The 25,108-nt window shown below is 38.4% G+C and overlaps 1 protein-coding gene across 7 annotated transcripts in view; it reads right to left on the minus strand.

The window, feature by feature from the left end:
* The window catches only part of BTBD9 (BTB domain containing 9), a 431,840-nt gene that overhangs the window by 394,747 nt on the left and 11,985 nt on the right, over window positions 1-25,108 (minus strand). Inside the window, exon 2 of one of the 7 annotated variants that reach the window (XM_053913937.2) lies at window positions 9,525-9,683. The exons of the other annotated variants lie outside the window; for them this stretch is intronic. The gene's annotated coding sequence lies outside the window, so the exon portion shown is untranslated. The remainder of the gene's footprint in view (window positions 1-9,524; window positions 9,684-25,108) is intronic. 7 annotated transcript variants of the gene reach the window in all.

Raw genomic sequence — 25,108 nt, forward strand, 5'->3', positions numbered from 1 at the left:
AATTCAAAAAAATGAGGAGAGGCTTAGGAACCTCCAGGACAACTTTAAAATGTTCCAACATCCGCATCATAGAGGTCCCAGAAGGAGAAGAGGAAGAGCAAGAAACTGAAAACTTATTTGAAAAAATAATGAAAGAGAACTTCCCCAATCTGGCAAAGGAAATAGACTTCAGGAAGTCCAGGAAACTCAGAGTGTTCCAAAGAAGTTGGACCCAAGGAAGCACACACCAAGGCACGTCATAATTACATTAGCCAAGATTAAAGAGAAGGAGAGAATCTGAAAAGCAGCAAGAAAAAAGGAGACAATTACCTACAAAGGAGTTCCCATTAGACTATCAGCTGATTTCTCCAAAGAAACCTTGCAGGCAAGAAGGAGCTGGAAAGAAGTATTCAAAGTCAGGCACCTACATCCAAGATTACTTTATCCAGCAAAGCTAACATTTAGAATGGAAGAGCAGATAACATGCTTCCCAGATAAGGTCAAGTTCAAGGAGTTCATCATCACCAAGCCCTTACTATGAAATGTGAAAGGGACTTATCTAAGAAAAAGAAGATGATCAAAAATATAACAGCAAAATGACAACAAACTCACAACTATCAACAACTGAACCTAAAAACAAAAACAAAAAAACCCACAAAAACAAATTAAGCTAACAACTAGAACAGGAACAGAATCACAGAAATGGAGATCACATGGAGGGTTATCAGCATGGAGGGGGAGGGGGAGAATGGGAAAAAAGGTACAGGGAGTAAGAAGCATAAATGGTTGGTATAAAAGACAGGGGGAGGTTAAGAATAGCATAGGAAATGGGAGAAGCCAAATAACACATGTATGACCCATGCACATGCACTAAGGGTGAGGAATCCTGGTTGGCTGGGGTGTGCAGGGCAGAGGGGAATAAAGGGGAGGAAAAAAATGGAACAACTGTAATAGCATAATCAATAAATATATTTAAAAAATAAACAGTAATTTTTTTAATTTAAAAAACTGAAAAGCACAACCAGTTCAGCATACATTGATGATATGTATCTTACCAAAAATGTCAAATAATTCTACGGTATGCACATTCACATGTGGAAGTGGAGCTTTGCAATGTTGCTACAGACTGCAGAGTCGCCAAACTTCCTAGTAGAACATTAAATCAGAATCCTTTATAAAGTCTAGTATTATGCTGATGCGAATTTATGAATGCTGCATTTTGCATAATATTAATGCTTTACTTGATTGGTTATTAGTAAGTTGCCAAAGGATATATAAAGGATATGAGATCACCTGGCACTTGCCAATATTTTTTTTATCAGGGCCCACCAGTGGCCTTAGGCCATCTTTTGAAACATGTTCTCCGAGACTAGGTAATGCCCGTGGCCCAGTTTGGTAATAATACCTAATTCTGTGGTAGTTGGAGAAGCTACTTTATATTCAACCATAAAATATCAAAGATTCCCAAGGCAAAACAGCCCAATATACAATTTGCATTATTATTTTTATTTTCTGTTAAATTCAAGCCTTCTTTCAGTTTATCTGAATCCAATCTCTAATTAAAACAATTTTTCCAAAATAACTACAAATCTTAAGATGAGATGACTTTTGGAAACAATGAGTCACAGACCGCAACTCCAAGAAGTGGCTATCACTTAATAGACCTCAAGAGTTTATAACTACCCTTTTTCAGGCTCTCAGCCCTTTTTGGTCCCAAGCCATTGAAAACTGCATGAACTCTATACCGAAAACAGGGGGAAAAAAGCACCTAGAGCCATAAAACAATGAAAAAGTCATTATAAAAACAGAGGTTCTTAGTTGTAATGATACTTGAAAATACAGGACAAGCCATTCTGTTTAATTTCTTCAGTGGCAACTTATGGGTCTGCAATAGTCTTGCCTAGATTTAAATTATATAATATTTTCCTAATTAATAAAGGTTATTATAACATGAACTCCCATTAAAGCAGTGGAATCATCAATTGCAACAATTTAATTTCTATGTAGCAAAGCTACTGTGAACATTTGCATTATTGTCTCTGTAAGGAAATTGGCTTTTCATTTGTAGATGTTATAAAAATGGTCTACTGTGCATACTTTTATGCAGTTTGTTAAACTCCTATATCTTGGCTATTTCTGCGAAATAGTGAAATTTTAAAAAAAAAGATCAACTCTGAAAAATTAGTCCACCTAAAATCTTGATTTATATTTGTTGCCATTCTAGAACATAATCTGAAGGAAATATTCACAAATACGCTAGTCTTCCTTTCGTTCCTTTTTTCTCCTTTATAATTTCTTTCCTTAAGTTTTATGAGCATTGTCTTTTTTTTAAAGATTTTATTTATTTTATTTTTTAGAAAGGACAAGTGACGGAGAAAGAAAGGGAGAGAAACAGCGATGTAAGAGAGAAACACTGATCAGCTGCCTCTTGAACACGCCCCAACCAGGGACCAAAGCCGCAACACAGGCATGTGCCCTGACCAGGAAACAAGCCAGCAACCTTTCACTTTGCGGATGACACCCAACCGAGCCCCACCGTCCAGGGGGAGCATTGTATTTATTCCTCCAACATACTATTCTCTACTCCAATGGGAAAATTAATTATCCTCACGTAGTCTAGGAGTTACTGTCCGAAGCCACAGCCACTGATCCAAATATATAGGTAAAGCCAAGACTACAGCCAAATCCAAAGTGTTTACTTAAGAATAAGCAAATGAAAGGAAACAGTGGCCTTAAATGACACCAAACCAGCATGATTTAACTGATAGCTCCAAAGCATTTAACACCAAAGCAGTAGAATATACATTCTTGTTAAGCACACACGGAAATTTTGTTAGGACAAAATACAAGTCTCAATAAATTTAAGGAGACTGAAGTCTCATCAAGCATCTTCTTTGATCATAATGCTATGAAACTAGAAATCAATCACGAGAAAAACAGTGAAAAAAGCACACGAAGACATGGAAGCTAAATAACATGTTACTAAATAATGAGTGGGTTAACAATGAGATCAAGGAAGAAATCAGAAGACACCTTGAAACAAATGAAAATGAAAACACAACAACCCAAACCTATGGGAAACAGAGAAAGCAGTCCTAAGGGTGAAATTCATACAATTACAGGCCTACTGCAAGAAACAAGAAAAATCTCAAATAAACAATCTAACTTTACATTTAAAGGAACTAGAAAGAAAAACAAAGACTAAAGTGAGTAGAAGAAAGAAAATAATAAAGATTAGAGCAGAAATAAAAGAAATACAGTCTACAAGAAATATAAAAGATCAATGAAACCAAGAGCTGGTTCTCTGAAAAGATAAAACGAGATTCACAAACCTTTAACCAGACTACCAAGAAAAAAAGAGAGAGGACACAAATAAATAAAATCAGAAATAAAAGAGAAGAAGTAACAACTGACAACATAGAAATACAAAGGATTATAAGAAAATATTATGAACATCTGCAAGAAATGGATAAATTCCTAGAAACATACAATCTTGCAAAACTGAATCAGGAAGAAACAGAAAACTTGAATAAACTTATTATAATTAATGAAATTGAAGCAGTAATTAAAAAAAAAAACTCCTAACAAATTAAAGTCCTGGACAGAATGGCTTCACAGGTAAATTTTACCAAACTTTCCAAGAACACCTAGCCTCAAACTATTCGAAAAAATTCAAGAAGAAAGAAGACTCCCATGCTCATTTTATGAGGACAGCATTATCCTAATCCCAAAAGCAGGTAAAGACACTACAAAGAAAGAAAATTATAGGCCAATATCCCTAATGAACAGAGATGCTAAAATTCTCAAAAAATATTTGCAAACTGGGTCCGGCAACATATTAAAAAGATCATACACCACGATCAAGTGAGATTTCTTCCAGAAATGCAAAGCTGTTACCATATCCGCGAATCAATAAACGTCATATACCACATAAGAAAAAATGAAGGGTAAAAATCACATGATCATATCAACAGACTCAGAAAAAGCATTTGATAAAATCCAGCACCCTTTATGATTAAAACTCTCAGCAAAGTGGGATAGATGGCACATAATTTCAACATAACAAAAGCCATATATGATAAACCCACAGCCAACATCATACTCAATGGGCAAGCATTAAAAGCATGTCCCTAAAGATCAGGAACAAGACAAGGATCAGCTTTCGCTATCTTATACAACATAGTACTGGAAGTCCTAGCCACAGCAATCAGACAAGAGAAGAAATAAAAGACATTCAAATTGGAAAGGAAGTGGTAAACTGTCATTATCTGCAGATGAAATGATACTGTATATAGAGAACCCTACAGAGTCCACCAAAAAAAACTACTAGAACTCTGTAAAGTAGCACCATACAAAATAAATATCCAAAAATCAGTTGCATTTCTATACACCAATAATGAACTATCAGAAAGGGAAATTAAGAAAATGATCCCACTTACAACTGCATCAAAAAAATAAACAATAAAATAATATACCTGGGAATAAATTTAGCCGGGATGCAAAAGACCTGTACTCAAAAAACTGTAAGACACGGAAGAAGATACAAATAAGTGAAAGCATACAAGGACTGTCCAGAAAAAGTCCAGCCATTGTTAATATAATGAGAACAGTTTGTGTGACATCGATGTAACCTGGCAACCAAGGGGAGTGGACTGAAATGCACATGTATGAACAATGATAACGTCATTGTACTAGTCAGTGGGGATAGCAGATGCCATTGAGCGAGCATGTGTATACTGTGTGGCCATCACATTCAAAATGACTGAATGAGTAGAGCTACAAATATGCATCAAATTTTGCATTAAGCTTGAACATTGCCCAACAGAAACTATTCAGATGATTCAGAAGGCTTTCGGGAATGATGTGATGAGTGCAGTGTAAATAAAAGTGTGGCACAAATGCTTCAAAGATGGTCGAGAATTTGTTGAAAGTGATACCTACCCTTTCAGAGGTGAGTTTAGTTTTGGGAAAACCCAGAAATTGCAGGGCACAAAATCTGGGCTGTGGGGAGGCTAAGTCACCTGGGTGATTTGGTGTTTCACCAAAAAATTCTGCATGAGACATGATGCATGAGCGGGCGCATTGTCCTGATGAAGTTGCCAATTACCAGTGGCCCCTAGCTGTGGCCTTCTGAATCATGTGAATAGTTTCCGTGGAGGAATTTTAAAGCTTAACACAAAATTTGATGCAGCTTAGTTGCTCCACTTGCTTAGTCATTTTGAATATGATGGCCACCCATTACACATGCTCACTCAACAGTATCATCACCCCCACTGACTAGTACAGTGAAGTCATCATTGTTCATGCAGCAATCAAGAAACTCTCCTTGGATGACAGGTTACATAGATGTTGCGGAAACTATTCTCATTATATTAACAATGGTTGGACTTTTTCTGAACTGACCTCATATATGCACCCCTATGTTCACTGTGGCATTATTTATGATAAGCAAGATTTGGAAGCAGCCCAAGTGTCCATCAGTAGATGAGTGAGTAAAAAAGCTGAGTGAGTACAGCCCTGGCCGGGCGGCTCAGTTAGTTGGAGCATCATTCCATACACCAAAAGGTTGCAGGTTCCATCCCTGGTTGGGGTGCACACGGGAAGAAACTGATCAGTGTTTCTCTCTCATGTCATTGTTTCTCTCCTCTCCACTTCTTCTCTCTCTAAAAATCAATACACATGTCCTTGATTGAGGATTAAAAAAAAAAAGCCGTGGTATATTTACATTTACACAATGGAATACTACTCAGCCAGAGAAAAAGGAAATCTTATATTTTTGCGACAGTATGGGATGGACCTGGAGAACATTATGATAAGTGAAATAAGCCAGTGAAAGACAAATACCATATGATTTCACTCACATTTGAAATCTATGAACAAAAATAAACAAACAAAATATACATAGGCTCATAGATACAGAGAACAGAGGGGAGGGGGTTGGAGGTCAGGCAAAAAAGGTGAAGGGATTAAGCAAAAAAAAACAAAAAAACAGACAACAGTATGATGTTTACCAATGAGAAGGAAGTGGGGGCAGGTAGAAAAGGGTAAAGCGGGATAAATGGTAACAGAAGGAGAAGTCACTCTGGGTGGTGAACATACAGTACAATATACAGGTGATATATTATGGAATTGTACACTTGAAACCTATATAACTTTATGAACCAATGTCATCCTAATAAATTCAATTTTTAAAAAACCAGCAATAAAATTATCATATAAAAAAGAATAAGCTAATGAACAGTGCATGTCGAATAACTTTCATTTCAGAAACAGAAAAACTTAGGCAAAAAGTTCAAGAAGCCCATGAGTCTTAAGATTAAGAAAATGGACTTTTCTTGTAAAACTGGTACCCATTAATATTCAAAACTTATCTTATCCCTACTCTTCTACAAACCCCCCTGAATAAGCAAATATTTGGCCTGCCTTTCACCCTCTTCTGGTACACATATAAACTTCACTGACACTGTAGGAGAATAAAATTCATTAAAAAAAGAGAATAATGTATTTTTTTTCTTCTGTTTTAGAAAAACTCTAAAGGGTAGTGGAAGGGTCTTCCATATTCTGTGCACTCAAACCCCTGAGATGCCACTGAATAATCGATGAGCTTATGATTAGACTGCTAATCTCAGTTTTGAACAACATTCATGGACCAAATTTAATTCACATCTACTACTGAATTCTCTCTCTTTTGTCATGATCAAAATATGCATCAAGGCTGACCTCAGTTCCTTAGAATTGCATCAGTCAATTCTTTACCTGAAATCATAATCTCAGAATGTGACCAGCTCAGCTGCAGCATCAACTTGGGGTGTCACTGACACAAATTCTCCTAGCACATCAAGAAAAGATACTAGGACCATGCCTTTACAAGAGAAGCAAGCCTACAGGGCAGGCACCTGTGGAACGAATACACCAACACAAGAAGAGGAACTCTGTTCATACTTTATAAGCAGAATTCATCCTCATTTCTAGGAGAAAAAATAAATTGTGATTTAAAATGTTTAATGCTATTAAAGTTGGGTATCACTTAGTTGAAATGCCATCACATTTGACAAACACAAAAGCGTCAAATATACCAGAAATGCTATAATAAACAAATGTCTACCATCTATTTCCTTTTCCAAGTTTAAAAATGAAGAAGCATATGTTTTCTCTGGTCAGCAGGGTGGGGTCAACTACTGATGAGGAAACAAAATTCATAAAATACTTCCTTTGCTTTGCTACACCCATGGGTAAATCTGAAGTAATCCATATACCCTGTGGATGAGGTGGGTTTTAAATAATGGAAGAAGGTAGCTTTTTAAGGATATTAAATGAAAGATGTTCCACGCAGACAAGATAGCAAGGGCAGAGTCTTGTGATACTGTTGGAAAATGTGAGACTGAAAAGGCAGCTTGTTTTGAGTAACAACAGAGAAGAGGGGACAATAATAAACAGTCTGCTAGAGCTTGCAATATACAGTGTGTCTGAAGAAAGATGCCTCCAAGGGACACATACTTAAGACTGGGAAATACTCATCATTCTTCTGGGTAAGATCTAGGCAAATCATTTCAAGTCCCAAAAACTCAGCTTCTACCTTGGAAAAGGGATGGGATGGGAGAGGTTAAGCTACATTCTGTGGCCCCTTCAAGTTCTAAACTCATAACTAACTCATATATGTAAGAAACAACAATCTCAAATACTGCTGGCAATATAAACTGGTTCAGCTTTTTGAAGATAAGTTTGGCAGAAGCTGTCAATTTGTAGATATACATTTCCTATAACCCAGCAATTGTGCTTCTAGAAATATATAAGGTTATTAATTCAACATTGCTTGTACTAGGAAAAGGCTGGGGGGGACTAAATGTCCGTCAATATGGCAAGTGGAAAATAAATTGTAATGCATCCACACAGGGCAGCCATTAGTAAGAATGGAACAGACCTGAAAGGTCTGAGCTGAACTCTAAAACACAGTGAGTGAAAAGAGCAGGCCTCGGTGCAATGCAGTCCACTTATGTAAATGTATGTGAATGGCTGTATACATTTCAGAATATCTATCAAACTAGTTAAAATGTACATAGAAAAAAGGACTGCAAGGACACACGCCACCCTGTAGCAGCAGGGACCTCCAGGCAGGGCGGTGCAGTGCGGGGGCCAAGGGAACGAATGGGAAGTTTCATGTTTAAACTCAATGCACTTCTAAAGTATGTTTCCTTTTTTTAAAACAATAATTGATTTATATTTTATAGAAATGATATTTCAAACAGAAGTGGAAACTTCAAGAAGTGGGAACTTTTAAAAGTGATATTTATGTTTATCAAAAGGAGACTTCTAAAAAAAGGATGAAAACACTGATATAGATTAGCTCTCATGTGTTGCACTTTACTGAGAAATAATGCGAGTAGAAATCAGTGAACACTGATGAGAATAAATTTTTAGTACATAACAAGTTTGTAGGAGTTAGTGAAAAATAAGCCAAAACACAAATTCCTGGAGAGCAGCAGTAACTGAATCTTTCTCCCCGGTGTCACACAAAAACAGCATTCAAAATGCAAATATTACATTGAAATAAAATTATCTAAGCATAGATTGTAGACAAAAATGTTGGACTCCATGTTTTCTCAAGAACTAATTATAAAAATATCTGTGCTCATCTTAAAACTATGAACCATCTATAATCAAATGTTTTCATGATGTTCTCCTTCCCCTTAATGTTCAGCAGCTGTGTGGTTTCCTAATTTACACTTCACTAACTGAGGTGATACTCCTACATCATACTTTGTATAATGTTTCTCCTATTTTTCAAATATTTCCAAACTTACAAAACAACTTATTATGTAGCACCTTTTTTGTTTTTTCCAAGTCTCTAGTGATTTCTGGTTTTTTCAATGTAAATTATATAAATATTTCAGTGATACATAAACAAACATGAACAGTATTATCCTGAGAGTCAACATTCCTGTAAAAATCTTCAATATATCACTGGTGTATTTTTCCATTCACAAAAAATATAAAAATCCTGTTGATGTGCTTTTAGAGAGTACACAGGTTTGCAATTTCAGAACAAAGGAAGGATAGGGTTGTCCATTCTTTCTACACTTCCATGCTACTTAGGATAAGCCTGTGTTGCTCTTTATTAGGGTTAGAACCCACAGGAAGTAAATGTTTAAGAATGGAAGTTCATGAAGGAAACAATTCAAGTAGCTGAGTTCTGAGGATATTTGCTTTTTAGCTAATATGCAATTCAACAAAGGCTTACTATAAGCGTAGCTGTAGGAAGAAGAAAGTAATAGGTAATGAGTATTATCCTTAAATAGAAACTAAAAAGGTTAACTCATTTCCTTGTTCTTTAACGCCTGTAACTTAGAGAGCCTCAAGCAAATGATCACTACAATTTCCTCTCCAATCTCACTCCCTCCACAATTAACAAAAGATGACATTCCAAAATCAAGCTATTTATAAGACTTAGACTTTTTTTTTTAAGAGAGAGGGGAAATGACACCTCCCTCAACCTCCCTTCCCATACCTAATCCATCAGCAAGGTTGGTTTTTTTTTTTTATTTTACCTCCTAAATGAGCTCTCAAATCCATGTACTTCTTGGCAACTTCTATGCTACCATTCCAGTCCATGCCACCATTGTCTCTCACTTGGACCATAACTGAGCTTCTGACTGATCTGCTTGCTTCCACTCCAAACTGCTGTCCACATAGTGTTCAGCCTGAATCTGTCAAATTATAAAACTCATTATGAACAGCTTCCCTCCATTCCTCCCTCAGTAATTCCCACCCTCATTAAAACCCTTTAGTGACTTTCCAAGGTTCTTAACATAAAAGAACAGTAGGAAAAACATTTCACTAGACCTTCAAGGATTGAGGAATCTGACTCCTGACTCCACAGTCATTTTCCTTAACATTCCCCAGCACTTGACAAGCTCCCTTATGCCACTCAGCCTTGGCATAAGTTGTTTCCCTTGCTGGGACCACCCTTCCTCTTTTCACCTTCCATCCCCCAGGTGTCCTCAGGCAGCCTTCCTTGACCTCAGTCTAGGCAGGGTCCCCCGTCATCTGCACTCATGACTGCTGTATTCATTTCCTTCATAGAGTACATCTCTTTGTATTTACACATTTCCCCCATCTTAGAGGCCATTTCTCAATACGATTTTTTTGAAAATGTAAACCAGATTGGTCACTCCATCATTTAAAACACTTCAATGCCTTCCTGTCTCACTTTAAGTAAAAAATCATCCCTTTACCAATGCCAACAGGGCTCTGCATGACCTGTCACCCAATCGCCTGCTGGAACTCATCCCCTACCTCTCTCTCCTGCACATTCTGTTCCAGCTACACTGGCCTTGCTATTCCTTAAACACAGACAAGCTTATCCCTGAACTCAGGGTCCTAATAATTGCCTTCCCTCTGCCAGAATGTTTTGTACTCAGAGTCCACACTACTGCTCCCTACTCCCAAGTTTCTGCTCCCTGACTAGCCTACCTAAAAGAACTCCTACCTCACCCCACTTCTAACCCTCTACTCCATTTTATTTTCTTCACTGAACTTATTACCAGAAATAATCTCCACGAGAGCAAGGACTCTGCCCTGTTCATCTCAGTGCCTGGAAAACGACCTAGCACCTAATAGGTACTTGATATCTATATGAGTACTTAAAGTAGCTAGTGAGGCCCTGTTTCAAATAAATGAAATCTACCAACATACATAAATGACATGGGTATGAGGATTTGATACTAGTGACTGTAATGGGCAAGATGGCCCCATGATTTCCACCTCTGGTATAGATGTCCTGTATAATCCCCTCCTCTTTAGTGTGGGCAGTACCTGTGAATATGGGATAGTCGCTCCTATGATTAGGCTACCTTATATAGCTGATTGAAGAGTTTTCTACTGGCTTTGAGTAAGTTACTATGTTGTGAGAGGGCCACCTGGTTAGAATCTGAGATGACCTGTAGGAGCTAAGAGTGACCCCCAGCTGATAGCCAGCAAGAAAATGAGGACCTCAGTCATATATCACCACAAGGAATAGAATTCTGCCAACCACCAATGAGCCTGGTGGAGGACCCCGAGCATCAGATGAGATCAAAGCCCATGCAGACACCTTGGGTTCAGCCAGGTGAGACCCTAGCAAACAATACAGCTATACCATCACTATACCTACAAAAACTGTGAGATAATACATGACTATTGTTTTAAGCTATAAGTTGGTAGTACATTGTTCCACACTACCTAATGTGGAAACTAATACAACATAACTAATGTAGAAAACTAATACAATGGCCATCAACCCTATCATACTCAAAGCTCACACTTTTTATAACAAATATCTTGTTACTCCCCTTACAATTATGAAATAAAATTACAAGATTTAGAACATACTGAATAGATTCAGGTTTAAAAACCTAACTGTTTTTTAAAAATACATTGGCTATATGGGAAAAATCAAAAGAAAATAATTAATAATTAAATTACATATATCTCAACCACATTAGAAAACAAAAATTCCCCTATAAATTTTCAAAATGCCCTTCGAGCGGAGATTATATTCACTGAGAACCTCTCCTTGTGAGGATCAGTGTGTCTAGAACACAGTGGCTCCAAAATGGGACAGTATTTCATCTAGTGTTAACCTAGTAGTTGCTAATTTTGTTCCTTTGTGTATCATTGTTGTAAAGCATGCATTTGAAATTCACATTAGCATTATATTTTTACCCTAACCTTTTCCAAAATGGACTTAAGAAGGTTTGAAAGCCTCATAATTTCCTTTTTCCCTCCTCTTCCTCCATTATTAAGTACTCACTAGGCACATAATACTGTTCCTTTAAATTAATTTTCACAACTAAATATGCCTTTACAGCTTCTACTTCATTTCCCAACTCTCATTTTTCAGAGAATCACCATTATCTAGTGGCTCATTATACACGCTATAAAGTATTTTATCCCAGCTGTGAAGTTGGTCATTGTAAATACGTTTTGTTGCCTTAATCAAGATTTATGATAATATAATAATGTAATTTTTAAAGGCCACACACCAAAGTATTTCCTAAATTAATAAAAATACTTAGCACTTAACCCATAACACACTTTAAAATCATCACACAATCTTGCAGGTAGCTATTTGTCCATGTGCCCAGGGCTAATAAAAATTGATGGAGAGCCTGTCACCAAGCCTATTTATTTGATTTATTTTACAGTAGCCTTGTAAGCCCACATACATAACAGGTACTCACTCTGTGATGGGAAAATAAATTATTTAGCCTGGACAACCTGACAGTGTTACTATTAAGTTATTAATTCACTGGGGACAGGGGGAAGTCCTGAACAGTCTTTTTTTCATGGCCAAAAAGCAACACTATTAGTAAACAGTCACAGGTTCCTAGAACCCTAGAGCTGGAAAGGACTTATAACCATGGCCTTTTAATCATAACCATGGCCTTTTACAGGTAAGGAAATTGAGGTCCAAGGTCACAGCCATCAGTGGGATAAGGAAAAATGAGGCTATAGAATTTGAATTTCCTATTTAGAAAATGGGGATAACCCCATCCCCAATAGAGTTGCTATAATGATGAGATAAAATAAGATACAAAACACACAGGAAATAACACGGTACAAAGCCTGACACTTAACTGCCATTCCATGACTATCATTTTCTTTCCCAGGGTTCCCCATCCCCCCACCACTTTTTTTCCTTTTCTTCTTTTTATATTTTAAACCAAAATATCACTACGATGATGCACTTTGGTGATGATTTCCAGACATATATACTGCATCAATAATATATATGTCAGCAAATTATAGTCCATTTGGGAATAGAAAGACTCAGTAGAACACTACAGAAGAAGCAGCTAACCCCAACTCTCAGAAATTGAGTCTACATTCCCCAAAATGTTCAAGGATTTTCAGCTTGTTGGACTGAGTACAAACCAGCTTCCCCAAAGCTGAGGGCAGGTGGAGCTCAGAGCCATTTCTTCAGCCTTGTGCTTCACTCATAACTGGAATACCTAAGATCCACTTTTCCATCCTTATTCTCTTGGATCTCTCTGCACCATGTGACACTCTTGCACATGTCATTCTTGAAACTCTACTCCCCTATCCCCTGTGCCACTCTCCTTTCTTGGTTCTCCCTTTACCTCTATGTGTCTATTCTTTCACCACAGTCTCATTTAAGAGTTGTGTTTCCCCGGGCTATCACTTCCTGGTAAGTTTATTTTCTATCCTCCCGGTTTCAACTACCACCTACTGACTTCCAAATCTATCACTAGGCCAGACCTCTCCTCTGAATTTCAGATTCATATGCCTGCAATATGATTCCACTGCCATGTCCCCACTGGCACCTCAAATCAACATACTCAACTCCAAACTACTCTTCACTTAATGTATATCTTCCTCTAGTGTCCTTTCTTTTAATATGCAGTATCACTACACAGTAACCCATGCTAAAAACATGTAAGTCTCCCTTGACTCCTTCCTCACCCTGAGCCCACCCCATCTATTCAATTAATTAGATCTTCCAATTTCACCTCCTAAATATTCTTCTAATTCAATCCTCCTATGCCTATCTAATAACTTGTATTCTACTTCAAATTTCAAATATCTCTCCCAAACTACCTCAACAGCTTCTCAACTATCTTCCTGTCTCCCATTTTGTCCCACTCGATTCTATCTCCACTCAGCTTGCAGAGTAATCAATCAAAAATGAAGATATACTCATGCTACTCCCCTGCTTCACTTTTTTAATGAAGCTCAAATTAGAAGGTGCTAGAAGATCCAAGATGGCAGAGGAGTAAAGGGAAAGGGACACTAACTTCCTCCTAGGACCAATCTGGAATTACAACTAAATTGTAGAAAGATCATCTTGAAAAACAAAGTTAATACTAGCTGGAGAGAAGCCTTACAACCACGGAGAGACAGAAGAAAACACTTCACTACAACATGACTGGTAGGGAGTGTGGAGGAGACGCAAGAGGGCTGGCTGGGCTCCCACCAGCAGCAGCTGAAGTGCCAGAGGGATATTTCAGTGGCCGGGGGTGTTCCCCCTGAGAAATGTGGGGTCTAAACCCCAAGCTGGGCTCCCCAGCCTACAGCACCAGAGCCAGAAAGGAATCTAGATAACACTCAGCTATGAAAAAAGCAGCAGGGGTTCCGCTAGCCAGGGAGACACTGCTGGAGATACAGAGAGCCTTTTTACAGGGCTAAAGCACAGTTTTGTTTGCAGCCACTTACCCTGGGTGCTGGCAAAGGGAGGGGAGAGTGGAATAAAGATGCCTGAGGTGAGTCTGGGGTGTCTCCGGGGAAGAGAACTGAGGAACAGCCGCCAGGATCCCTGTGCTGAGTCATCCCCACACTGCAGGAGCCATCTCTCTCAGGCAGAGCTCTCCTCTCTGAACGGCATCAGCCTGAGGGAAAGCAACAGCCCGCTGGCAGGAATTACTCTGCTCCACTCTCTGGTGCTTAGCGCTGACTGATGATTACATATTGATTACATTAACAACTAATCAGTTTTTAGGGGCAGAAAAAAGAACTAAGTGACGAAGAGATAGCCAACCTATCAGATACAGAGTTCAAAACACTGGTAATCAGGATGCTAACAGAAATGATTGAATATGGTCACAAAATAGAGGAAAAAGTGAAGGCTATGCAAAGTGAAATAAACAAAACAGGAAACCAACAGTGAAGGGAAGGAAACCAGGATTCAAATCAATGATTTGGAGCAGAATGAAGAAATAAACATTCAACCAGAACAAAATGAAGAAATAAGAGTTCAAAAAAATGAGGAGAGGCTTAGAAACCTCTGAGACAACTTTAAAATGTTCCAACATCCGAATTATAGGGGTACCAGAAGGAGAAGAGAAACAACAAGAAATTGAAAACTTATTTGAAAAAATAATGAAGGAGAACTCCCCCAATCTGACAAATGAAATAGACTTCCAGGAAGTCCAGGGAACTCAGAGAGTTCCAAAGAAGTTGGACTCAAAGAAGCACGCAACAAGGCACATAATTACATTACCCAAAATTAAAGAGAAGGAAAGAATCTTAAAAGCAGCAAAAGAAAAAGGAGACACTTACCTACAAAGGAGTTCCCATAAGACTATCAGCTGATTTCTCAAAAGAGACCTTACAGGCAAGAAGGGTCTAGAAAGAAGTATTCAAAGTCATGAAAGGCAAGGACCTCCATCCAAGATTACTCTATCCAGCAAAGCTATCATTTAGAATGGAAGGGCAGATAAAGTGCTTCCCAGACAAGGTAAAGCTGAAGGAGTTCATCACCACCAAGCCCTTATTATATGAAATGTTAAAGGGACATATCTAAGAAAAAGAATATGATCAAAAATATAAAGAGTAAAATGACAACAAACTCACAAATATCAACAACTGAACCTAAAGAAAACCCCCAAAACTAAGCAAACAACTAGAACACGAACAGAATCACAGAAATGGAGATCACATGGAGGTTTATTAGTGGTGTGGGGGGAGAGGAGAATGGGGGGAAAGGTACAGAGAGTAAGAAGCATAACTGGTAGGTACACAATAGACAAGAGGAGGTTAAGAATAGTAGAGGAAATAAAGAAGCCAAAGAACTTATATGTACAACCCATGGACATGAACTAAGGGGGAAAGGGGAGGAGTGCTGGGGGGAAGGGAGGTGCAGGGCAGAGGGGAATAAAGGGGAAGAAATAGATGGGTCAACTGTAATAGCATAATCAATAAAATATACTTAAAAACAGTTTTTTAAATACTGAGAGCTACCCACCACTCCACTACACGCTCCTTGCTGTAATCAAACCTGACATAGAAGGTATGCATGGTTTTAGAAATTTATCAATCACTGATAAATAAGTGGAGGCAGTGAAGAGTTAATTTTAAAGACTCTAGTAAAATACTGACAACAGAGAAGTAGAGAACTGGTAGACCCACCTGACTGGTGTGGCTCAGTGGATTGGGTATCAGCCTGCGAACCAAAAGGTCACCCATTCAACACCCAGTCAGGGCTTATGTCTGTGTTGCATGCAAGGTCTCCAGTTGGGAGCATGGAAATGGCAGCCAATGCACATTGATGCTTCTCTCCCTCTTTATCCCTCCCTGCCCCTCTCTCTAAAAATAAATAAATAAAACTTTTTTTTTAAGAGCTAGAACTGGTAGTCCAGGATATCCCTCCTCAGAAGAATTAAACCTTTCTTTAAAAACTCTCAGTGGGTGATTTCTCCATATCCAAAGAATTCAATAACCACTAAAATAAATGGTACACAATTGGTTCAGCAGTTAACAAAGTATAGATATTAATGTTTAGGTAATTAAACTTTTAAAGGAGGGATGCCCTGGTTGGGTGGCTTGGTTGGTTGGTTGGGCTTCGTCCCATACACCAAAGGGTTGCGGGTTCAATCCTCAGTCAGGGCATATACCTAGGTTTTGAGTTTGAGCCCCAGTCAGAGCTTATACTGGAGGTAACCAAACTGATGTTTTTCTATCACATCCATGTTCCCCTCCCTCTCTCCCTCTCTCTCTCTCTCTCTCTCTCTCTCTCTCTCTCTCTCTCTCTCTCTCTCTCTCTCTCCTCCCTCCGCCTCTCCGCCCATCATCTATCTATGTCTACCTCTCTGAATCTCTCTATATATCTCTCTATCTCTATTTCTTTCTCTCTCTTCTTCTCTCTCTAAAAATCAATGAAAAGATATCCTTGGGTGGGGATTACAAAAATTAAAGAAAGGATGACAGAACAATAGAAAGAGCAAAGAAGTCAATGAAAATGATGTTAGTAGCAGTAAAATAAAAACAACTGTAGTAGATTATTACTACTACAGAGTAGCAAACTGGGTACTACCTGAGAGAACTCTACCAAACCACCCACTGCATAACTGCAAAGACAGCTCACTGCAGTGCTTCTGAGGCAGAAGAAATGCCTGGTAGTGGTGGCACTCATGAAGTGAAGCGGTAAGCCAAACTAGGGAGTGACAAAACTTCCAGCAAAATTAAATTCTCATAATCCGAATTAGCTTATTTTGTGATATGCTGATATTAAGAAAACCATGACATGGCACTTTGTAGGCATTAAAGGATTTTCTAAGGAAAATTTTGACAGTACTAAATTTTTACATTTTCTCTTGACTATTAAATATAACCACCAACCCCACTCCCACCCCAACTATGGAATCCACTAGAGTCTCTTGATAATGCCACCATCTGTAAGAACAGGCAAACCACTCTGGTGCTAAGTGGAGCCATAGGATTCCACTGAGTCTCCGAGACTTGATCAGTTCCACAGCCAGCATTAAAGACCAGAACAGTGGTACCTAGTGTCCCGAGCAAAGAGCTGTCCACTTCTGCTTCAGCTAGCACCAAGAGGGAGCCTATGAGAAAAGGCAGATACTGCAAGGAAAGCAAATCCATGCAGTTCTTCCTCACCCTTAGGGGAACTTAAACTTAGTTCTCTTAGTAGATTACTCAATACCCCTCCTCCTCTTCATCTGATATCATTTCTACTCCTCCTCCACTAAACTATGAACTCCTTGAGGGCAAAGGACTAGGTCATAATGTTTGATGGAAAAGTTATCAAAACTGCCTCATCAATTAATTTTCTTGGCGATGAATCCCAGTACTACTTCATGACAGCACCAATTTTCCTAGTGTTTAAAACTGATGTGAGCTGCTTTATAAAGAAATGAAATGTCCATCAAATAAAGAACATTATAATATATCTATTAAGAGGTCATTTTTTTAAAAAAAGAAAAATCATGACAGATACAAATACTATAAAATATGTCAAAGATTTTATTTAACTCATTCATTAATGAAGCATCCAGTAAGATATAATAGATTCGAAGGAGATGTCAAAGAACACACAAACATATATACAGGCTACCTGGAACGCTGAAACTGCTTTACAAAACAAGGCAAAACTGGTCAATATCCCCAGGACAACACTCCATTGCATTCCACTGGACAAAATCCATTTGTGTTTCTATGGACAAGAATCATCTGCATTACCATCAGTTTTCTACAATCTAGAGTTATATAAAATAACTCAAAGACAAGAAAGGTACAGATAACCTGGAAGAGCACACTGGATAGCTCAGTCAGTAACCCTTTGTGCCCACAGCATAGTCTTTCACAGTTTTTCCCGACAACACTTGTACAGTGGAATATTACACAGCTGCTAAAGAGAATGAGACAGTCTTTCCATGTACTGATATAGACTAGCCTCCGAGACATCATGAGGAAAAAACAGGGTGCAATACAATAATGTGGTAGATAACCCATGTTTAAGAATAAATAAAAGAATGTACCATGTATACCCAGAGTATTTCTAAAAAGATATATAGGAATCTCTATTACTTTTAATGACCCCTAGTAGCATGGAAGCCTCCATAAATGGGAGCAAATCTTTGATTTCTTGGCTCACCCCTCTATTCCCAAACACTAGAACAGTGCTTGCTACTTAAATGGCACTCAATAAAAAGTTGCTGAATAAATTAATTAATGAATGGTAACACTGGCTACTTCCAGAGGAGCGTCTGAATATCTGGGGATAGGGACGAATGGAAGGCTTGCTCTCCACTGTATACTTCTTGGTATTTTTAAATTTTGTACCATGTCCATATATTACCTCCTTAAAAAGTGATTTTTTAAAAAAGGTAATGAGTTGGTGTAGCTGAGAAGTTAAGGGGGATTTCTTCATTAAGCTGCCTTCTATCTCTAAAACTTTAGCAAGGTGATGAAACTACAGCATGAGCATGAGCAGGCTTGATATAAGTGATGCTCAGTGTTAACATAAAGGCTCAAAAATAAGTAGAAATATTTACCTGATCCAGCCACTTTAAAAAAGTTTGATATTATCTACCAAAGGTGAAGACGTTCGTATCATACGACTCAGCAATTACACCCTAAGGGAAGATGTACTCATGAGCATGAACAAGACTGTCAGAGCAGAACACAAAACAAGACTCTAGCAACAACTCAAATGTCCATCAGCAACATAAAGGGTGAATAAATTATGTAGTCACATGGCTCAGTGGATTGAGTGTCGGCCTGTGAACCGAAGAGTCGCCAGTTCAATTCCCAGTTGGGACACATGCCTGGGTTGCAGATCAGGTCCCCAGTTGGGGGGTCATGTGAGAGGCAACCACGCATTGATGTTTCTCTCCCTCTCTTTCTCCCTCCCTTCTCCTGTCTCTAAAAGTAAATAAATAAAATCTTTTAAAAAATTGTGTAGTCATTTGTTTATGTTGGCCACTCTAACCAGTGTGAGATGGATAACCAGAGACATTGAAGTTAAGAACAATCTAACAATAGCCAGGGGGGAGTGGGGAGGGGACAGTGAGGAGAGGGGATTACAGGAACTACTATAAAGGACACATGGACAAAATCTAGGGGGAGGGTGGAGGTGGGGGAGGGAGATGGGTTCAGCTGGGGTGGGGTGGAGGAATAGGGAGAAAAGGCGTACAACTGTAAGTGAATAACAATAAAAATTAAAAAAAATAAAAATAAAAAATTGTGTAATCATGAAATACAATACTAAACAGCAGTGAAAATGAACAAAACTAGCTGTATGTAACAAGATGGATAAATCTACAAATGTAAAATTAAGCTAAAGAAGCCAACCAGTAAGAATACACACATATGACTGTATTTGCAGGCATATCTCAGAGATATTAAGGTTCAGTTTCAGACCACCACAATTAAGCCAGTCAAAATCTTTTTGCTGGCAGAGGGTCTTGCCTTCAATTTGTAAAAAATGCAACATCTATGAAGCACAATAAAGCAAGCACAATGAAAAGAGGTATGCCTGTATATAAAGTTCAAAAATAGGCAAAGTAACCTATAAGCATTTCATGTGTATACGTAGGAAGTATACCATGTAAAGCAGGACAGTGGCTACATCCAGGGGAGCAGTTCTGTTGGGGAAGGAGCACCTGATGGGCTTCCAGGTACCAGCAGTGTTTTATTTCTTAACCTGAGTGGCAATAAATTGGATGTTACTTTAAAATAATTCATTAGGCTGAACATTTGTATTCCATGTACTTTTCTATAGGCATATTATATTGGACAACAGAAATAAAAGTTTAAAAATACACAGACATTCTCTACGTAAGCTGGAACCCAGGAAGGAGAAAGTACCACTGTAAGTTCCAGGATCTTGGGCCTAAGACTATGTGCCCTGCAGTACAAAAAAGGAATATCAGGAGAAAAACAAATGAGTTTTCAACCTTTTCTGCAGCATCCTATGCCTGGGTCACCTTGGTTAAATTGGTCCTGCTTTTTCACAGCTTGCTCCCTTTTTAAAGGAGCTTTAAAAGCTCCTTCTATAACATTAAACTCTATGGCTGTGGTTCTCAAACTTTAGATGTATCAGAACCACCCAGAGGGTACAGTTAGAATGCATATTGCTAGGCTCTATCCCCAGTTTCTGAGTCAGGAGGTCGAAAATTTCCATTCAGGATAAATCCCAGGTGACTCAAATACTGTCCCAGAACCACTGTTAAAACTCTAATGCAATATTCCAGGCCATAAATTATGAGGATTTCAATCAAGGTAAAAGCAGTAGGAATAGAGTGGAGAAAATGCATATAAGGGATAACAAACCGATAGTTCAGGACACTCAGGTTTCCAGCTTAAATGAATAATATACCATTCACCAGGACAAGGAATTGAGGGGGAGGAAAATGTAAATTTATCTGATAACTTAATCCATGGCTTAGAGAATTTGAACGAGGAGGCCTAAGAAAGGTACCTAACCTTAAATGGGAAAGGTAGAGGGAAGCATGAGTGGAATGAGGCAACAAGAGGAAAGTGCTCTCAAAGTAGTATGTAAAAATATAAGAAACCCTGTAAAAATAAGCAGGTGACCTCCTCACAGTGGAATTTTATGTAACTGTTAAAAAGAAAAATAGGAAAGATCTCTGTGAACTGAGGTGGGTGGTTTCCAGGACATATTACTAAGTGTAAAAAGTAAAAGAATATCCATTGAACCTTTTGTGTAAGAAAAAAGGGGAAATAAGAAACTATACATATATCTGGTTGTTTGTGCAACAAGAAGCATATGAAGGATGAAGCAGAGACAATAGATTATCTACAGGGGCGGAGGAGGCAGAAAGAGGGTGGAAGAACAAAAGGAATGAGAGTGAGACTTCCCTGAGAATGCCTTTTTGTGTTTTACAACCATTTTTCACACATCCCCCAAAAAGACAGTAAATAAAATCAACAAAGATGGGGCAACACGAGAGGGTAACATGAAACAGAGAATCAAATGACCTGAACACATTTGAAATACATTTCAAGAGAATCACATAACCACACTAAAGGAGTTACATACACCATGTAACTTTTGAACAAAATATTTGTACTATATTCCTTCAGGCTAATTTTTTTTTTAAGTTAAGCAAATATTGAACTCTAGTTAGCAGGTTTCATTTTCACAGAGGCAAAAGTTCCCAATTTTGAACCTTCTTTCTAGGTACATTAGGAGTATACAAGTAGGTAAATATGAAGTCAATAAAAGGGAACTAGGTTCACAATGTTGGGGAAGAGAGTTACAAATATAAAAAGGGGAAAGGAAATAATAAACCACGTGACATAGAAGTGGAATTGGAAGTGTCAGTGTGAACTCACAGGTTTAATACAGATGGAGATACACAAAAATGGATATAGATGGGGGTTTGAATGCACACACACACCTCTGCTATGAGGACCTAGAAGCAGTACTATCCCAATAGCTGTGAGATTCCAATCTCTAGATACAATTTTCTACCAGGGCTTCTCTGGAGCTCATTCCAGGGCAGGGGCAGGAAAAGAAAAACTTTTGATGTATCATAAAATAAGGAAGTGCTCAAAGAATAATGGGTACATGTCAAAAAGAAATTAGCCAGCTTGAAAGGGCTTCTGTTGGTTGAATATGGAACAATTTGAGTAAAAATAAATATTTTTACTTTTTTTAAAGATTTTATTTATTTATTTTTAGAGAGGGGAAAGGAGGGAGAAGAGAGGGAAAGAAACACCAAAGTGTGGTTGCCTCTCACACGCCCCCCACCAGGGACCTGGCCCACAACCCAGGCACGTACCCTAGACTGGGATTGAACTGGCGACCCTCTGGTTCGCAGGCCGGCACTCAATCTACTGAGCCACACCAGCCAGGGCAAATAATTATTTTTAAATATAAATAAATTCTTTATAAAGAATTATAATCCACTGGATAACATAGGAATCTGCACGTTCATAGTGATATTAATTAGTTAATTCATTAATGGGGAGATGTCAACTAATAAATGCAGAGGGAATGGTGGAATTAGAAAATATTCATTTGGCAAAATTGACTGAGCAAAGAATCATCAATAGATCCTAAAACTAGTGGGTGAAAGTTTAAGGAGTAACAGGGTATTTATATAGTCTCAAAGTACTTTCCCAGGAAACTTACAAAGGAAATACTATAACTTTACCGTGGAGAAACCAGGCAGAATCCATCTTCACTAAATTATCAAAATTAGTATTAGCAGTAATGGGACACATCAACATCACTGGCCTCCTGAAAAGACACACTGAGAAAATCACATTACATTTGTGGTATTCCTCCAAAATGCATTAACGTGGATATAATCATGTAGAAATACCAAACAAACCTCAAATGAGAGGCATTCTATTTAAAAACAAAACACTGGCCTATCCTCTTCAAAAATGTCAATGTCTAACAGACAGGACAAAAGAACTGCTCAAGATAAAGGAGACCGAAGAAAAACCAAGGACTGAAGGCATACTATGTGAATGGTTTTTTATTTTGTCTTGGGATGTTGGGTTTTTGTTGTGGCTGCTATAAAGTATATTCATGGATAAGCCAATGGGGATAACAAGGCCTGTATATTACATAATAGTATTGTATTAATGCTAATTTCCTGGTTTTGAGGTTTACAAGGTGTTCAGTAAGAAAATTCTTTTCTTTTTGTTTTTTAAGAAATTCACACTAAAGGACTGAAATAAAAGAGCATTATATTTGCAACTTACTCTTGAATAGTTAGGAAAAACATATACAAGAGAAAGAGAAAGGAATAAAACAAATGTGGTAAAGTGTTAACATTTGGGGGATGTTTTGAAGGTTATATGAGAACTCTTTTCCATACAAAATTAGGTTAAAAGTAAAAGAAGAAAAAAGTAAACAGATAACTGATACTTGTTGGGGGTAAAGCGGGTGAAGTCAAGATTTGGTTAACATCTAAAGAAATAAAGTGCTGAAATATAAACTTAACTGTGACGTGTTCTAAACAGATTCCCTGACTAAACCAATTGTGTTCTATATACACTTTCTTAAAAAATGAGCAGTGTTTTGTTCTATGTAAGGAGAGACTTCTTTAGTTATGAAGGAGAGACTTCTGGTCAAGATGGACGAGTAGGTAAACACACCCCACCTTTGCACACAACTATAGTAAAAGACATAACTAGACTACAAAACAAGTATCACCAGAACTGTCAGAAAATCGAGCTGTGTGGAAGTCCAACAACCAAGGATTTAAAGAAGCCACATTCATCCAGATGGGTAGGAAGGGCAGAGAGGCAGAGAGGTGCAGAGATGCATGGAGAAGTGTGGAGATGCAGAGTGACGTGGAGGTGTGTAGACAGGAACAGATGGGATATCTGAGGAGCAAGGGATCCCAGCCCCAGTCCAGACCACCTAGTCCTGACTACCCAGCCCAGGGTTCTAGCAGCAGGAAGATAAGTCCCCATAACTTCTGGCTGTAAAACCAGTGGGGGTTGGGACAGCAGAAGAAACTGCAGGATTCTCAAAAGACACTACTCTTAAAGGGCCGGCATTGGACTTAGGACTCACACAGACTCATCCCCTCTGGGATTCAGCACCAAGGAAACAGCTGGAAGGGCACCAGTGGCATATGGGGAGAAAGTAAAGTGTGAGTGCCAGGAGACAGCTTCCTCCTGGGCAAAACTCCAGAAGCCAGGCAGCAGCACTGTGTCCTCTATGAGCCCTCCCCTGCACAGAACAATAGAGTAGCGGACACGGGTTGCCCTGCCCTGGTGATTGGCTAAGGCTCCACCCCATACAACTTAACAGGTGCACTTTTCTACAACAGGCCACAACACTAAGGCAGGCAGTCAAAGAAGCTCTACCTAATACATAGAAACAAACACAGGGAGGCTGCCAAAATGAGGAGACAAAGAAATACAACCAAAATGAAAGAACAAAACAAAACTCCAGAAAAAGAACAAAGTGAAATGGAGATAAGCAACCTATCAAATGCACAGTTCTAAACACTGGTTATCGGGATGCTCCAGGAACTCATTGGGTACTTCAATGGCATAAAAAAGACCCAGACAGAAATGAAGGTTGCATTAAGTGAAATAAAGAAAAATCTACAGGAAACCAACAGTGGAGGGGATGAAGCCAAGAATCAAATCAATGATTTGGAAAACAAGGAAGGAAAAAGCATTCAATGAGAACAGTAGGGAAAAAAAGAATTTAAAAAAACGAGGATAGGCCAAGGAGCCTCTGGGACATCTTTAAACGTACCAACATCCAAATCATAGGAGTGCCAGAGGAGAAGAGGAAGAGCAAGAAATTGAAAATTTATCTAAAAAACAATGAAAGAAAACTTCCCTAATTTGGTGAAGGAAATAGACATACGAGTCCAGGAAACACGGAGTCACAAACAAGATGGATGTAAAGAAGCCCACTCCAAGACGTATCATAATTAAAATGCCAAAGGTTAAAGGTAAAGAGAAAGTCTTAAAAGCAGCAAGAGAAAAGAAGAGAGTCACCTACAAAGGAGTTCCCATAAGACTGTCAGCTGATTTCTCAGAAGAAACCTTGCAGGCAAGAAGGGACTGGCAAGAAATATTCAAAGTGATGAAAATCAAGGACCTACAACCTAGATTACTCTATCCAACAAAGCTATCATTTAAAATTGAAGGGCAGATAAAGTGCTTCCCAGACAAGGTAAAGCTGAAGGAGTTCATCACCAATCCATTATTAAAGGAAATTCTAAAGGGAATTACATGAGAGAGTGAAAATCAAAACAATGAACATTAAAATGGCAATAAATTCACAACTATCAGTAATTGAATCCAAATAACAAACTAAGCAAACAAGCAGAACAGAAACAGAATCATAGATATGGAGATCATTTGAAGGGTTATCAGTTGGGAGGGG

Source organism: Desmodus rotundus, chromosome 11 (assembly GCF_022682495.2).
Source record: "Desmodus rotundus isolate HL8 chromosome 11, HLdesRot8A.1, whole genome shotgun sequence".
NCBI lineage: Eukaryota > Metazoa > Chordata > Mammalia > Chiroptera > Phyllostomidae > Desmodus > Desmodus rotundus.